The sequence below is a fragment of the Lolium rigidum genome, chromosome 2 (assembly GCF_022539505.1).
Source record: "Lolium rigidum isolate FL_2022 chromosome 2, APGP_CSIRO_Lrig_0.1, whole genome shotgun sequence".
Classification (NCBI taxonomy): Eukaryota; Viridiplantae; Streptophyta; class Magnoliopsida; order Poales; family Poaceae; genus Lolium; species Lolium rigidum.
Window position 1 is genome coordinate 108979276 of NC_061509.1, and position 16813 is coordinate 108996088.

Here is a 16813-nt window from a genome sequence, read left to right on the forward strand (position 1 = left end):
CCCACACACACCCAAGACGATACATAGCCAAGCGGCTTACAACACGCCATCTACAAACAACCCGATGAGAACGACTCGCCCCCAACATCCTACCAAAAGAAGCGAGGAGATGGAGGACGGAGCCACCGAACCGCGTCACGAACCAAGCGAGACACCACCGTAGCACAATCACGACTCCAAGGCAGCCCGGACCAACGTACCTCCCCTCATGAGCCTAGAAGAGTCGGCGAGGAGAAGGCAGGATCCTTCGGACATGGAGAAGCAGTTGACTAGGTTGCATCCACCACGTCGTTCATAGCACCTCGGAGCCCCACGCCGTGGCCAGCAGCCAACACCGGCAGCACATCACATTGCCCAGCCTCCAATTACCACATCGTCCTCTCCCCAAGTAGCCTTGACCACGTCTTCAAGAAGAGAACGACGCTGTGGCGCCGCCACCGCCTTGCCCGATGGACTGGACATAGGGTTTCCCCTGGCACTAGAGGAGAGAAAAAGCACGGTTGGGACCAAAGACCACGCCTTCAAGAAGGAAGCGGCGTCCGCACCAGAAGACACCGGGCAGGGCTTTCACCCTGGTCCTTCACCATCCCCCCGATGCCGCCAGACCAGCGAACTGGAGAAGATGGACGGAGATGCAGACGACGGCTTGGACCGCCACCAGAAAGGCAAGAAGCCACACCGGCCTCACCGTCGCAGAAGAGGAGTGCAGGCCACCACCGGCCTCACCGGCGGCCAGCAAGAGCTCGTGAGAGGAAGCCACCCTTGCCGGCCAACCACCACTGCAGCCGCACCCACGCAGCATGCCGGAGGCAGAGCTCCTCGCGCCATCACCACGACCCGAAGCCGCGGCCCGCACAGGCCCGCCCAGATCGAGCCCAGCCGCCATGCACAACCACAACCACGAGCATCCTGGCCAAGCCACGCGCAGCTGCCTCGACCACTGCCGCCTCCATGTGCGAGAGGACGCCCCTGACGCAGCTCGCCAGCCGCCGCCGCGCCGGGCCCCGCCGATCTCCGCCGAGATGCACCGCCGCCATGGAGAAGCGCCGCGCCGCACGGCCCACCACGCGCCGGGTAAGGAAGGCCCGCCGCTGCCGGCACCGAGCAGGCTTTGCCCGGCGGCGTACGCTGGCAGCGGCAGGGGAGGGAGGGGAGCGGGAGGTTGAGGGATAGGGTTTCTCCCCTTAGGCCGCCGCGGGGGACGACCAGGGGAAGGGACCTTTTGATTGAATTATGTTTTGGCACTAAGGAAAAAGAGAGTGCAGGTATGATTTCTAATTGCACGATCAAAATGATACACAATTAAGTTGCAACCAACATGATGCAAGACCACAAAAATTCCAAAAGAATAAGGACACAAACAAATTTTCTTTGTCTTCTATACAACCTGGAAAGTATGCTATAAATGACATTATCAAGGGACCACATAGATACAACAACCGGTTCCATAGTGTAGTGGTTAGCACTCCAGACTTTGAATCTGGCAACCTGGGTTCGAATCCCGGTGGGACCTACGTTTTTTTTCTTACAATACAACAAGCACAGCCATCCACCTTTTATGTTCTTATTTTGCTAATGTAGTTGGACTTAAGAGAACTTTCAATGCCAAAACTAATGTAACACCATATATCGGAAATCCTATCTAGACGTTATGGCCCTCTTAAGAGAACATTATATTAGAAATGAATTGTCAAAGTTACGACTGGAGATAGTGCAATTGCCAAGGCAACATGAACATTAACAGTTAATGTAGTTGGACTTACTTTTTTTTTTTACAATACAGCAAGTACAGCCATCCACCTTTTTGTGTTCTTACTTTGCTAATATAATTGGACTTAAGAGAACTTTCAATGCCAAAGTCTAAGACCATATATCGGAAATCCTATCTAGAAGTCATGCCCTCTTACGAGAACATAATATTAGAAATGAATTGTCAAAGTTACATTTTAGTGCAATTGCCAAGGCAACATGGACGTTAGTAGTTAAACATAATTTAGCTCTGGTTGCTTCATGACTTTCGTGTAAATCTTATTCTATGTGCTTAGCATACATCGCCAAATGAACAATATGTCTTGACTTTTTGATTTATCAAGCAGCGGGTTAGATTTGGATTTCAGATTTTTGCATAGGCTTTTGATGTGTTCTCTTGTTATCTAGTTGCACGATCAAAATGAAACACAATTTAGTTGCAACCAAAATGATGCAAGCCCACAAAAATTGCAAAAGAATAAGGACACGAATAACTTTTATTTGTCTTCTATACAACCTGGAAAGTATGCTATAAATGACATCATAAAGGGACCACATATAACAACCGGTTCCATAGTGTAGTGGTTAGCACTCCAGACTTTGAATCTGGCAACCTGGGTTCAAATCCCGGTGGGACCTACAATTTTTTAACAATACAACAAGTACAGCCATCCACCTTTTTGTGTTCTTACTTTGCTAATGTAATTGGACTTAGAGAACTTTCAATGCAAAAACTACTCTAAGACCATATATCAGAAATCCTATATAGACGTTATGCCCTCTTAGGAGAACATTATATTAGAAATGAATTGTAAAAGTTGCGTTTGGAGATAGTGCAATAGCCAAGGCAACATGGACGTTAACAGTTAACGTAGTTGGACTTACATCTTTTTTCGCAATACAACAAATACAGTTGGACTTACATCTTTTTTCGCAATACAACAAATACAGCCATCCACCTTTTTGTGTTCGTACTTTACTAATGTAGTTGAGAGAATTTTCAATGCCAAAACTAGTCTAAGACCATATATCTGAAATCCCAAATACTGATACACACATTAACATAGAAAATGAATGGTCAAAGTTAATGTTGGACATCGTGCAATGGCCAGCGCGAAATAAATTTATATTGTGGTACTGTACTACTAGTTGTATACCATATATATGGCTATATATGACGGGGGCCTTTTGGGTATTTGCATCATAGAAGAAAGTACGAGTGAGAGTATATGCAAGATCAAAATGAAACACAATTTAGATGCAACCAAAATGATGCAAGTCCACCCAAATTCTAAAAGATAGGATACAAACAAATTTTCTTGGTCTTCTATACAACTGTGACAATATGCTATAAATGACATCATCAAGGGACCACATACAACAACCGGTTCCATAGTGTAGTGGTTAGCACTCCAGACTTTGAATCTGGCAACCTGGGTTCGAATCCCGGTGGGACCTACGCTTTTTTTTACAATACAACAAGCACAGCCATCCACCTTTTGTGTTCTTATTTTGCTAATGTAGTTGGACTTAAGAGAACTTTCAAGGCCAAAACTAGTGTAAGAGTAAGACCATATATCGGAAATCCTATGTAGACGTTATGGCCCTCTTAAGAGAAAATTATATTAGAAATGAATTGTCAAAGTTAAGACTGGAGATAGTGCAATTGGCAAGGCAGCATGAACATTAACAGTTAATGTAGTTGGACTTACATTTTTTTTAACAATACAGCAATTACAGCCATCCACCTTTTTGTGTTCTTACTTTGCTAATATAATTGGACTTAAGAGAACTTTCAATGCCAAAACCAGTCTAAGACCATATATCGGAAATCCTATCTAGACGTCATGGCCTCCTACGAGAAATATACTATTAGAAATGAATTTTCAAAGTCATTTTACGCTCATGCGTTACTAATTTCTGTCAGACATAAGTAAATATTCAGCGCCAAATTGGCCTAAGACCATATCCATTCTTAGGACGCCATTTCACTACAAGTTTCTTAAAAGCGTGGAATTCCCAAGACAACACACATCCATACATCAAGCCATACTAATGATATACCAAAATAACACTTTAACTAAAGTGATCTTTTGGCTATTCCCATAATTTAACTAGATGCCAACTATCTGCAAGCTCAAAAAGGAGACGACTTTATTGAATCAAATAATGCAACTGTGCCCATAGAAAACAAACAGATACAAGCAAAAAGTGTTTATTTTTCATGCCCTTTTATGTGCCTATAGATCATATCATAAATGGCATCATCAAAGGACCATATACAAGATCCGGTTCCATGGTGTAGTGGTTATCACTCCAGACTTTGAATCTGGCAACCTGGGTTCGAATCCCGGTGGGACCTAGCTTTTTTTGACAAGTACAGCCATCCACCTTTTTATGTTCTTACTTTGATAATGTAGTTGGACTTGAGAGAACTTCCGATGCCAAAACTAGTCTAAGACCATATATCAAAAACCCTATCTAGATGTTCCATACCATGTACATTAGCATTTAAAATAGTTTAGCTCAGTGTGCTTCACGCCTTTCGTGAAAATCTTATTCTATGCTTAGCTTAAATGGCCAAATGAACAAAACCGACATCTGAAGGTAACAGGAACCACTGCAGACTGCAAGAACATGAACAGAACAAATGGAAGCAATCGCCTGTTGAGTATGAGCTACCAGATTAAGATAAAACCATTGGAGGGCACCCAAATTAGCACATGCAAAGACGATCAACTGCAGCAAGTGCTACAAATCCCAATGATAAAATCTGTCATATAAACAACGGTACCTAGAAATTTAGCTCGGTTGGGACAAACAGCTTGGAAACTGAATGATTATTAATTTGTGTAGACGAAGTCAGAACCAGGATCTAGAATGAAGAAGGTACAAACAGGATAATAGATTTGGTACTACTCACAATCTGTCTTGTCTTTTTGATTAATCAAGCAGCTGGTTAGATTTGGATTTCAGATTTTTGCTTAAGCTTTTGATGTGTTCCCATGTTATCTAGTTGCACGATCAAAATGAAACCCAATTTAGTTGCATCCAAATTGATGCAAGTCCACAAAAATTCCAAAAGAATAAGGGCACAAACAAATTTTCTGTCTTCTATACAACCTGGAAAGTATGCTATAAATGACATCATCAAGGGACCACATACAACAAGCGGTTCCATAGTGTAGTGGTTAGCACTCCAGACTTTGAATCTGGCAACCTGGGTTCGAATCCCGGTGGGACCTACGCTTTTTTTTACAATACAACAAGCACAGCTATCCACCTTTTGTGTTCTTATTTTGCTAATGTAGTTGGACTTAAGAGAACTTTCAAGGCCAAAACTAGTGTAAGAGTAAGACCATATATCGGAAATCCTATGTAGACGTTATGGCCCTCTTAAGAGAACATTATATTAGAAATGAATTGTCAAAGTTAAGACTGGAGATAGTGCAATTGGCAAGGCAACATGAACATTAAAAGTTAATGTAGTTGGACTTACATTTTTTTTAACAATACAGCAAGTACAGCCATCCACCTTTTTGTGTTCTTACTTTGTTAATATAATTGGACTTAAGAGAACTTTCAATGCCAAAACTATTCTAAGACCATATATCTAATTGCACGATCAAAATGATACACAATTAAGTTGCAACCAACATGATGCAAGTCCACAAAAATTCCAAAAGAATAAGGACACAAACAAATTTTCTTTGTCTTCTATACAACCTGGAAAGTATGCTATAAATGACATCATCAAGGGACCACATAGATACAACAACCGGTTACATAGTGTAGTTGTTAGCACTCCAGACTTTGAATCTGGCAACCTGGGTTCAAATCCCGGTGGGACCTACTTTTTTTTACAATACAACAAGTACAGCCATCCACCTGTTTGTGTTCTTATTTTGCTAATGTACTTGGACTTAAGAGAACTTTCAATGCTAAAACTAGTCTAAGACCATATAAAGGAAATCCTATCTGACGTTATGTTCTCTTAAGAGAACATTATATTAGAGATGAATTGCAAAAGTTACGTTTGGAGATAGTGCAATTGCCAAGGCGACATGGACGTTAACAGTTAATGTAGTTGGACTTACATTTTTTTTAACAATACAACAAGTACAGCCATCCACCGCTTTGTGTTCTTACTTTGCTAATGTAGTTGGACTTCAGAGAATTTTCAATGCCAAAACTAGTCTAAGACCATATATCGGAAATCCTATCTAGAAGTTATGCCCTCTTACGAGAACTTTATATTAGAAATGAATTGTCAAAGTTACATTTGGAGATAGTGCAATTGCCAAGGCAACATGGATGTTAACAGTTAAACAAAATTTAGCTCAGGTTGCCTTTCGTGCAAATCTTATTCTATGCTTAGCATACATGGCCAAATGAACAAAAACGACATTTCAAGGTAAAGAGGAACCACTGCAGACTGCAAGAACATGAATAGAACAAATGGAAGAAATCACCTGTTGAGTATAAGCTACCATATTAAGATTTAAAAAAATTGGAGGGCAACCAAATTAGCACATGCAAACGCGGTCATCTGCAGCAAGTGCTACAAACCCCGATGATAAAATCTGACATATAAGTGCTGTACCTAGACATTTAGCTCAGTTGGGACAAACAGCTTGGAAACTAGGAAAGTGAATGATTATTAATCTGCGCAAGCAGGATCTAGTATGAAGAAGGTTCAAACAGCATAATATATTTGGTACTACTCACAATCTTTGTTGTCTTATTGATTTATCAAGTAGCGGGTTAGATTTGGATTTCAGATATTTGCATACGCTTTTGATGTTTTATCTTGTTATATCTAGTTGCACGATCAACATGAAACACAATTTTGTTGCAACCAAAATGATGCAAGTCCACTCAAATTCCAATAGAATAAGGACACAAACAAATTTTCTTTGTCTTCTATACAACCGGGAAAGTAAGCTATAAATGACATCATCAAGGGACCGCATTCAACAACCGGTTCCATAGTGTAGTGGTTAGCACTCCAGACTTTGAATCTGGCAACCTGGGTTCGAATCCCGATGGGACCTACATTTTTTTTAATAATACAACAAGTACAGCCATCCACCTTTTGTGTTCTTACTATGCTAATGTAGTTGGACTTAAGAGAACTTTCAATGCCAAAACTAGTCTAAGACCATATATCGGAAATCCTATTTAGACGGTATGCCCTCAATGAATTGTCAAAGTTACGTTTGGATATAGTGCAATTGCCAAGACAACATGGACGTTAACAGTTAAACATAATTTAGCTCAGGTTGCTTCATGCCTTGCGTGCAAATTTTATTCTATGCTTAGCATACATGACCAAATGAACATAAACGACATTTGAAGGTAAACAGGAACCACTGCAGACTGAAGAACATGAACAGAACAAATGGAAGCAATCGCCTGTTGAGTATGAGCTACCAGATTAAGATAAAACCATTAGCGGGCACGCAAATTAGCACATGCAAACACGATCATCTGCAGGAAGTGCTACAAACCCCGATGATAAAACCTGGCATATAAACGACGATACCTAGACATTTAGCTCAGTTGGGACAAACAGCTTGGAAACTAGGAAACTGAATGATTATTAGGTTGTGCACTTGTACAGACCAGCCAGGATCTAGAATGAAGAAGGTTCAAACAGCATAATAGATTTGGTACTACTCACAATCTGTCTTTGTCTTTTTGCTTTATCAAGCAACGGGTTAGATTTGGATTTCAGATTTTCGCTTAAGCTTTTGATGTGTTCCCTTGTTATCTAGTTGCACGATCAAAATGAAACCCAATTTAGTTGCAACCAAATTGATGCAAGTCCACAAAAATTCCAAAAGAATAAGGACACAAACAAATTTTCTTTGTCTTCTATACAACCTGGAAAGTATGCTATAAATGACATCATCAAGGGACCACATACAATGCGTTTTAGAGAGGTTGTCGAAAAAAAGACAAGCGGTTCCATAGTGTAGTGGTTAGCACTCCAGACTTTGAATCTGGCAACCTGGGTTCGAATCCCGGTGGGACCTACTTTTTTTTTACAATACAACAAGTACAGCCATCCACCTTTTTGTGTTCTTATTTTGCTAATGTACTTGGACTGAAGAGAACTTTCAATGCCAAAACTAGTCTAAGACCATATAACGGAAATCCTATCTAGACATTATGCCCTCTTAAGAGAACATTATATTAGAAATGAATTGGAGATAGTGCAATTTGCCAAGGCAACATGGACGTTAACAGTTAATGTAGTTGGACTTACATTTTATTTAACAATACAACAAGTACAGCTATCCACCGTTTTGTGTTCTTACATTGCTAAAATGTAGTTGGACTTAAGAGAATTTTCAATGCCAAAACTAGTCTAAGACCATATATCAGAAATCCTATCTAGAAGTTATGCCCTCTTACGAGAACATTATATTAGAAATGAATTGTCAAAGTTACATTTGGAGATAGTGCAATTGCCAAGGTAACATGGAATTTAACAGTTAAACATAATTTAGCTCAGGTTGCTTGATGCCTTTCGTGTAAATCTTATTCTATGCTTAGCATACATGGCCAAATGAACAAAAACGACATTTGAAGGTAAAGAGGAACCACTGCAGACTGCAAGAACATGAACAGGACAAATGGAAGCAATCGCCTGTTAAGTATGACATACCATATTAAGATTAAAAAAAAAAATTGGAGGGCACCCAAATTAGCACATGCAAACACGGTCATCTGCAGAAAGTGCTACAAACCGCGATGAAAAAATCTGACATATAAACGTGGTACCTAGACATTTGTACCTAGACATTTAGCTCGGTTGGGACAAACAGCCTGGAAACTAGGAAACTGAATGATTATTAATTTGCGCAAGGAGGATCTAGAATGAAGAAGGTTCAAACAGCATAATATATTTGGTACTACTCACAAAGCGGGTTAGATTTGGATTTCAGATTTTTGCATACGATTTTGATGTTTTCTCTTCTTATCTAGTTGCACGACCAACATGAAACACAATTTAGTTGCAACCAAAATGATGCAAGTCCACTCAGATTCCAAAAGAATAAGGACACAAACAAATTTTCTTTGTCTTCTATACAACCTGGAAAGTATGCTATAAATCACATAATCAAGGGACCACATAGATACAACAAGCGGTTCCATAGTGTAGTGGTTAGCACTCCAGACTTTGAATCTGGCAACCTGGGTTCGAATCCCGGTGGGACCTACGTTTTTTTTTACAATACAACAAGCACAACAATCCACCTTTTGTGTTCTTATTTTGCTAATGTAGTTGGACTTAAGAGAACTTTCAATGCCAAAACTAGTCTAAGACCATATATCAGAAATCCTATGTAGATGTTATGCCCTCAATGAATTGTCAAAGTTACGTTTGGAGATAGTGCAATTGCCAAGACAACATCGACATTAACAGTTAAACATAATTTAGCTCAGGTTGCTTCATGCCTTTCGTGAAAATTTTATTCTATGCTTAGCATACATGACCAAACGAAACAAAAAACGACATTTGAAGGTAAACAGGAACCACTGCAGACTGCAAGAATATGAACAGAACAAATGGAAGCAATCGCCCGTTGAGTATGAGCTACCAGATTAAGATAAAACCATTAGCGGGCACCCAAATTAGCACATGCAAACACGGTCGTCTGCAGGAATTGCTACAAACCCCGATGATAAAACCTGACATATACACGACGGTACCTAGACATTTAGCTCGGTTGGGGCAAACAGCTTGGAAACTAGGAAACTGAATGATTATTAGGTTGTGCACTTGTGCAGCCAGGATCTAAAACGAAGAAGGTTCAAACAGCATAATAGATTTGGTACTATTCGCAATCTGTCTAGTCATTTTTATTTTTGCATGTGCTTTTGATGTGTTCTCTTGTTATCTGGTTGCACGATCAAAATGGAACACAATTTAGTTGCAACCAAAATGATGCAAGCCCACTCAAATTCCAAAGAAGAAGGGCACAAACAAACAAAAAATTGTCTTCTATACAACCGGGAAAGTATGCTATAAATGACATCATCAAGGGACCACATACAACAACCGGTTCCATAGTGTAGTGGTTAGCACTCCAGACTTTGAATCTGGCAACCTGGGTTCAAATCCCGGTGGGACCTACATTTCTTTAATAATACAACAAGTACAGCCATCCACCTTTTTGTGTTCTTACTTTGCTAATGTAGTTGGACTTAAGAGAATTTTCAATGCCAATATATCGGAAATCCTATTTAGACGTTATCCCCTCAATGAATTGTCAAAGCTACGTTTAGAGATAGAGCAATTGCCAAGGTAACATAAAATTTATACTAGAGTACTGATAATTGTATACCTAAAATATGATTATAAATGAAGTGACCCTCTAGGTGTTTCCATGAGCTATCTTGGTGACAAGAGAAGAGTATTTGAATGCTCTAAAGAGAACACGATTTTGTTGCAATCAAAACGATGCAAATCGACCCAAATTCCAAAAGAAAAGGATGCAACCGATTTTTATTTGCCTTTTATACACCCAAAAAATACGTCATAAATAACATCATCAAAGGGCCGCATACAGCAGCTAGTTTCCATAGCGTAGTGTTTAGCACTTCAGACTTTGAATCTGGCAACCTGGGTTTGAAATCCTTTGGAACCTACTTTTTTTAATCAAAATAAAAACAAATGAACACAGTAAGATTCTGTGAACTGCAACTCAAGTCAAAGCTGTCAAGATCAGAACAAGAATTGAGTGAACGGCTAGGAAAGTTAGGGAAGCAACAAATCCTCTCTTCCAGCATCGTTAATTTTGTTTAGACTTTAAAGATTGTGCTGTGCCAAAATTGTTCTCACGCCATGTATCCACAAACCTGGCTACAGTTTTTGCATTCTTACCCACCACATCAAAAAAGGTCAGCAGACTTGCAGCCTAATGATGGAACAGAGTTGTTTCGTTCATGGTTATTCTATGCAAATAAAAATCAATGGTATATATGGGTAGATGCTTTTCAAGCAATGGATTACGAGTGGTGTTCCACACCATGTACGTTAACAGTTAAACATAATTTAGCTCAGTTTGCTTCATGCCTTTCACGCAAATCTTATTCTATGCTTAGCATACATGGCCAAGGAACAATCCCACCATGAAGGTAAAAGGGAACCGCTGCAGATTGCAAGAACATGAACAAAAGAAATGGAAGAAATCGCCTGTTGAGGTATGAACTACCAGATTAAGATAGAACCATTGGAGGGCACCCAAATTAGCACATGCAAACACAATCATCTGCAGGGCAAACAGCTTGGAAACTAGGGAACTAAATGATTTGCAAACAGGATCTAGAATGAATAAGGTTCAAACAGCATAATGGATTCAGTACTACTCACAGTCTATTTTGTCTTTTTGATTTATCAAGCAGCAGGTCGGATTTGGATTTAAGATTTTTGCACGACCTTTTGATGTGTTCTCTTGTTATCTGCTAGTGCACAGGTAAACCTCAATAATGATAACACACACTATACTGCCCCCAAAGTTCTAACACTTGTAACCAGACACTACTAATGAAACAAAGGAATCCTCCTAAGAGAAAATTTTGAACAGTGGGAATATCTCAAGTTGTGATAGATCATATAGAAGACTGGGGGAAGTCCAAAATACCTATAAGTGTGGCAGCAGGAGCAAGTAAAGAATCGTCTCCTTTCCAACGAATGTTTCTTGACCACGTTCTCCGAAATCTGCAGCCTTAAACACGGTCAGAGGGGTGAACACGGTAAAGCATCCAGGCAACAACGCGGTCTGCCCGCACAGCGCATCAATCCTGTAGAGCAAAAAATCATACCGAATAATAAAATGAGACCCTCAAAAGCATGATTCTACAGAGAACGAGTCAGGCAATACTAGGAAGATTTACCACCGTGACGGAGATGGGATCGACGCTCCAGGCCATACGTTGGCCACTGCGACCTCGAACCCCGCGGCGCCCTTTGAAGAGGCAGAGCGAGGAGACCGCGAGGATTGCCTCCGTGTGAGGAGGAGATGATATGGATGGTGAAGGCTGGGAAGAAGAGGAGGCCATTGTGCGAGCTAGGGTTGGAGGCGGCGTCGAAAGCGAGATGGGGAACCAGAGGAGAAGGTAGGGGGCGGCAGCGGGAGGAGGGAGAGGAGAGAGACCGTCGGGAAGGAATATGGAGAAAACAAAAAAAAGTTTATTATGCATATCCGTTGGCTGTCACGGTGCCTGCCAAATTATGGTCAAAGATTTATTTGCCTATCTAGAGCAATTAATGGTAGCCAATTTTTGTAAAGATTTATTGCATATATCTATGAGTATTTAATGGAGGTATCTATACTAGTAGCACGGAGTATTATATACGAGTTGTCACACTTTGAGGTTGTCATTGGGTGCATCTAGATCGTCCAATATATTCAACTTCTATCCCACATCCCACCACCCCTGGTGAAACTAAGGGGACAACTTGGGTAGGATCCCGCTTTAGATATGATCTATGAGATCAATTTTTTTTTTACACAAGAAACATGTTCAAATATTCTCAAAAAAAATGATAACACACATCTGTGTTATAGATGCGACACCAAAAATTTGCTGCTTCAAATTCGATCTACATTTAGAGATCCAAAAAAGATAAGTTTGGGAGTGAATAGTGTGAAATACTATTCACCCAAGGTTGACACTATTCACAACAGAATTTGTCTTATTTGTTTCTCTAAATGTAGATAGAGTTATGAGCTAAAACTTATTGGTGTTGTATATACTGATTATAGTGTATGTTAGTAAACTTTTTCCTGATTTTTACGCTTTTGTAGATACATGCATTGTATGAACGATCCTATGATCTCGTTCAATATATTCAACTTCTATCCTACGTCTCCCCCGATGAAACTAAAATAGGAAAACAATCACATCTTTCAAATTAATAACTAGGACTTGTTTCGCTCGTTTCATAAGAAATGTTACCTCCGAAACAATGGTAACGTGATACCATGTTGAATTGGCGTAATGATCATGTTTCACGTCTCATCTACCTCTCTTTCTTCTCACCTCTTCCCAAAAGAATTACAAAACCCTACATTTTTCCCTCTCGTTCTCACGACGGCACTGAGCCTCGGGTGACGCCTAGAATAGGTACCCTCCCTACACATGTCTCCCACGTCTATCTTTATGTTGGGACGCACTGTTGGGTCTCCTCCTACCTACTTTATTAATGTGGGTCCCCTCCTACCTATCTCCTCCCTGTCTCGGCACGAATGGAAAGGAGACATGCATCGACAGTTCAAACCGGTACGGCGGTACCCCTCGGCTTGCGCCGGCTGAAGATTCACGCCGTAGAGGAGGGAGATCGGGGAATACTTTAGTGATTTTGGTTTGAGGGACTACTAGAAGATAAAATCAGCAACATGGACAGCATGTGGTGGATGATCGGTGACTCCTACAGGACAATGTGGCTCGGACTAATCCCCACTTCAATTTTCCAAAAACGGCTCATGGATTCTCGTGTCTTCCTCAATGGTGACCATCTTGTACTAGCGATGTGAATCTAACCTTTCTTTCCAGCCACTCAAACGCACATGGTTACTTGATTTGGACAACGTAGCTCCACTTTTGGCACTAACAATGTTTCACGTATATTCAAATTGGAAGCTAACACTTTTAGAACCAAATATTGGTTATGTGATAGATGTTTATGTATATTTGTGTGAAGTACAGGGCTCTGATGATGATACTTATTCTGCTGTTTTCGGGTATTATTGAGAACAAGCAAGTGCGTACCCATTTGCCCTATCTAAGGGCGCTCCACGATATGTAGGGAGAAAAAGACCACTCCATGCCATCCGATCTGAAAACGAGCTCCGTGTCGATCTGAGGCGTTCATTTGTCAAACAAAACCGCCGATGAAAACCCTAGGGTTCCTGCTCGCTCGGCCGCACACCCACTCGTTACTCCTCTCCCCCTCCCGAACAGAGAGCTCTCGGAAGGAGAGGCTCAACCCACGTCCAGCACACCCCGGCGGCACCGCAGGTAGGCTCCTCCTCCTCCGTGCTTCCTCCTCCTCCCTGGCACTCTTCCTCTTTGCCATCCTTTGTAATTTCTACCCTAGCTCGTCCCTCCCCTGCAGCCTTCCCTAACCCTAGATCGACGGGGCCGCCATCTCATCTCCTCTTCCAGAAGGCGGGAGTAGCAGTGAAGACCACCATGGGATGTTACTCTATCGGTGACCAAGGACGGGAAAAACAAGGCCGTGTGAGGTGTGGATGGATTTGTGGACGGGCGAGGCCGCATCACGGTATGTTTCTTCTACTCTTTCCTCAATCTCTTCACATCTTCATCCTCCTTATGTACCTCCCTTTGATGTGCTCATAATTTTGGTATCTTCGTCCCCAGGTCATGGATCATCTTCCTTCTTATCCCCACCAAAGTTTTGTTTATCTTTTGGAGGCCAGAAATCTCCCTTCTTATCCCCACCAAAATTTCGTTTATCTTTTGTAGGCCAGAAATATGGTATTGTACTATTTTGTGTATGATATATAGATTTTCTTTTAATATTGTGCTTGATGAAATTATGAAATGATTTTATTTTTTTCTATACATCTATATGATTGAGAAGTACACTGCCTTATGGTTCATGGTAACGTATGCTGCTTGATGAAATTACCAAACTTTGGATTGTTAATCTTTTTTTTTTGAAATCATATATATTAATCATGCAAGACGCCTCATTAAAAGCCTTCCAGCCGCCTCATATATATTAAGCCAGCAAGCCGCCTTATTAAAAGCCTTCCAGCCCCCTTAGGTACCCTCGAAGGTAAAGAGTGCGTCTGATACTTGCTGCTTTACCAACACAAAGAATTACATCGTGAAGAGGTTTACATCGTTTGCTAACTCAACCCATATACAATCAGGTGGTTCATCAATCCAAACGACAGATTGATACCCACTGGCATTAGCAGCTAACCTATGAGCAACATGGTTATTCTCTCTCGGGCAAAAACTAAAGCACACCTTAGCAAAGCCCCTAGCTAGAAAAGCACACTCCTCAAAGATCGTTGCTGCCACCACCGCTGAATTGCCGTTGTCTATCATAGCATCAATCACCTCTAAGCAATCAATCTCCACCTCAATCTTGGTACACCCAACCTGGCCCGCCAAGATCAAACCATCCCGGACCGCCCTTGCCTCTACTATAGTAGCATCACTTATAAATTCGAGACCACAGCTACTACCGGCTATAAAAACCCCTTTCTCATCTCTAATCACTACCCCCGTAGCACTAGAACAAGAGTCCGGAGAGAAAGCTGCATCGACGTTTAGTTTCACATAGTCTTCCTTTGGCTTCTCCCACCCGAGGCGTCGATCTCTTATATTCTTCTTCAAAGCGCGCTAGTAATTAAGAGCAATAGCCGCTATTGCCTGCGCCGATCTGGCAGGCTTCTGAACTTTTTCATCATGAGCTATTTTCCTTCTCTCCCACCAAATGTACCAGCAAGCTATTGTAATTAGCTCCTTCAATCCGAGTTCTGGAATCTGAGGCGAATTCTTGTCTGGTTGTCTTAGCATGGCCTCAAAATCTCCAGAACCCTCTCTATCTTCATTACAGGCCTCCAAAACATCATTAGTTATGCCCAGATTTTCCCAAATCTCCACAACCCTTGGACACTTAAAAAACAGATGTTGAGTATCCTCACAATGCACCAAACAAACCGGGCAGACACTACTGGTAATTATATGTCTATTAGCCAAAGTTGCCTTACACGGTATAGCCCCATGCAAAAAGCGCCAAGCAAAAAATTTCATCTTAGCTGGGATTCGGAGAGACCAAACCTTAGCTCGGACTGGATTCACACTTGCCGACCCCTGCTGCATAGTTCTACGTAGCTTCTCTCCATGTTGGTGATCCCATTCCAAATGATAAGCAGACCGAACAGAAAATATGCCAGACTTCGTAGCATTCCAGGAAACAAAATCATCCATCATTCCATCCGAAAGTGGAATTCTTAGAATTCTCATCACATCCACGCTTTTGAAGATGGATCTGATCAAAGGTTCATCCCATGATGTTGTAGCGGGATCAATGAGTTCAGATACTTTTGTAAGGACCGTATTACCTCGAGGAGTGATAATCTTCTTGGAACAATTAGTCGGTATCCAACAATCGGACCATATATTAATATTTGAACCATCCCCAACTCTTCAAATATGGTCTCGCTTCAGGGTTTGTAAACCGGCCCAGATACTCTGCCAGGAATATGAAGACCCCTTTTTCAGCTGTGCATTAAGGATATTGCCTGTAGGGTAGTATTTTGCTCTAAGAATCTGAGCACATAGTGATTCTGGTTCACACAGGAGCCTCCAGCTCTGCTTAGCTAACATAGCTAGGTTGAAACAATATAGGTCTCAAAATCCCATTCCACCTTTCGACTTCGGAACACACATTTTCCACCAAGCGAACCAGTGCATATGTTTCTTCTCATCATCATCTCCCCACCAGTAACGGGACATAGCATCTTGTATCCCTTTAATTACTTGTTTGGGCAACTTGAAGACTGACATGGCATATGCGGGGATCGCCTGAATCACCGCTTTCAACAGCACCTCCTTCCCACCATAGGATAGTAACCTCTCTTTGTACCGTGCTAACCGAGCACATATTATGTCAATAAGATGTAAAAACAGTCAGTTCTATCCATACCAATCAGAGGGGGTAGACCCAAATATTTATCCGTTATCGCTTCCGTCATAATATCCAGCTCAGTGCACACTTCTTCTCTGATCTCCACCCGTGTACAAGGACTAAATAAAATACTGGATTTCGTTTTCCTGAGGCATCTGGCGTTTTGTAAATATGCTCTCATAAGAATAAGAGAGTCGTCAGCGAACAGCAAATGAGAAACCGCCGGTGCCCCTCGACACACCTTGAACCCTAGAATATTACCCGCCTCCTGTTCATGCCGAAGCAGGCTAGACAGTCCTTCAGCACACAAAAGGAATAAGTAAGGGGACAGGGGATCACCATGCCGAAATCCCCTTGTTGGGCAAAATTGTTCCGCCT

The 16813-nt window shown here is 41.4% G+C and overlaps 1 protein-coding gene and 10 non-coding genes across 12 annotated transcripts in view; 10 read left to right on the forward strand and 1 right to left on the reverse strand.

Moving 5' to 3' along the window:
* Window positions 1-11875, reverse strand: part of LOC124692217 (probable inactive dual specificity protein phosphatase-like At4g18593) — a 34919-nt gene extending 23044 nt beyond the window's left edge. For both annotated transcript variants that reach the window (XR_006999411.1, XM_047225537.1), the window contains exons 1-2: window positions 11659-11875; window positions 11406-11565 (exon numbers count right to left, since the gene is read on the reverse strand). The gene's annotated coding sequence lies outside the window, so the exon portion shown is untranslated. The remainder of the gene's footprint in view (window positions 1-11405; window positions 11566-11658) is intronic.
* Window positions 1442-1513, forward strand: TRNAQ-UUG. Its single transcript has one exon. It is a non-coding gene; the product is annotated as a tRNA-Gln (tRNA).
* On the forward strand, window positions 2317-2388 carry TRNAQ-UUG. Its single transcript has one exon. It is a non-coding gene; the product is annotated as a tRNA-Gln (tRNA).
* On the forward strand, window positions 3136-3207 carry TRNAQ-UUG. The gene has a single exon. It is a non-coding gene; the product is annotated as a tRNA-Gln (tRNA).
* TRNAQ-UUG lies at window positions 4040-4111 on the forward strand. The gene has a single exon. It is a non-coding gene; the product is annotated as a tRNA-Gln (tRNA).
* Window positions 4923-4994, forward strand: TRNAQ-UUG. The gene has a single exon. It is a non-coding gene; the product is annotated as a tRNA-Gln (tRNA).
* On the forward strand, window positions 5530-5601 carry TRNAQ-UUG. Its single transcript has one exon. It is a non-coding gene; the product is annotated as a tRNA-Gln (tRNA).
* Window positions 6732-6803, forward strand: TRNAQ-UUG. Its single transcript has one exon. It is a non-coding gene; the product is annotated as a tRNA-Gln (tRNA).
* On the forward strand, window positions 7716-7787 carry TRNAQ-UUG. The gene has a single exon. It is a non-coding gene; the product is annotated as a tRNA-Gln (tRNA).
* On the forward strand, window positions 8906-8977 carry TRNAQ-UUG. The gene has a single exon. It is a non-coding gene; the product is annotated as a tRNA-Gln (tRNA).
* Window positions 9823-9894, forward strand: TRNAQ-UUG. The gene has a single exon. It is a non-coding gene; the product is annotated as a tRNA-Gln (tRNA).
* Window positions 11876-16813: the final 4938 nt, after the last annotated feature.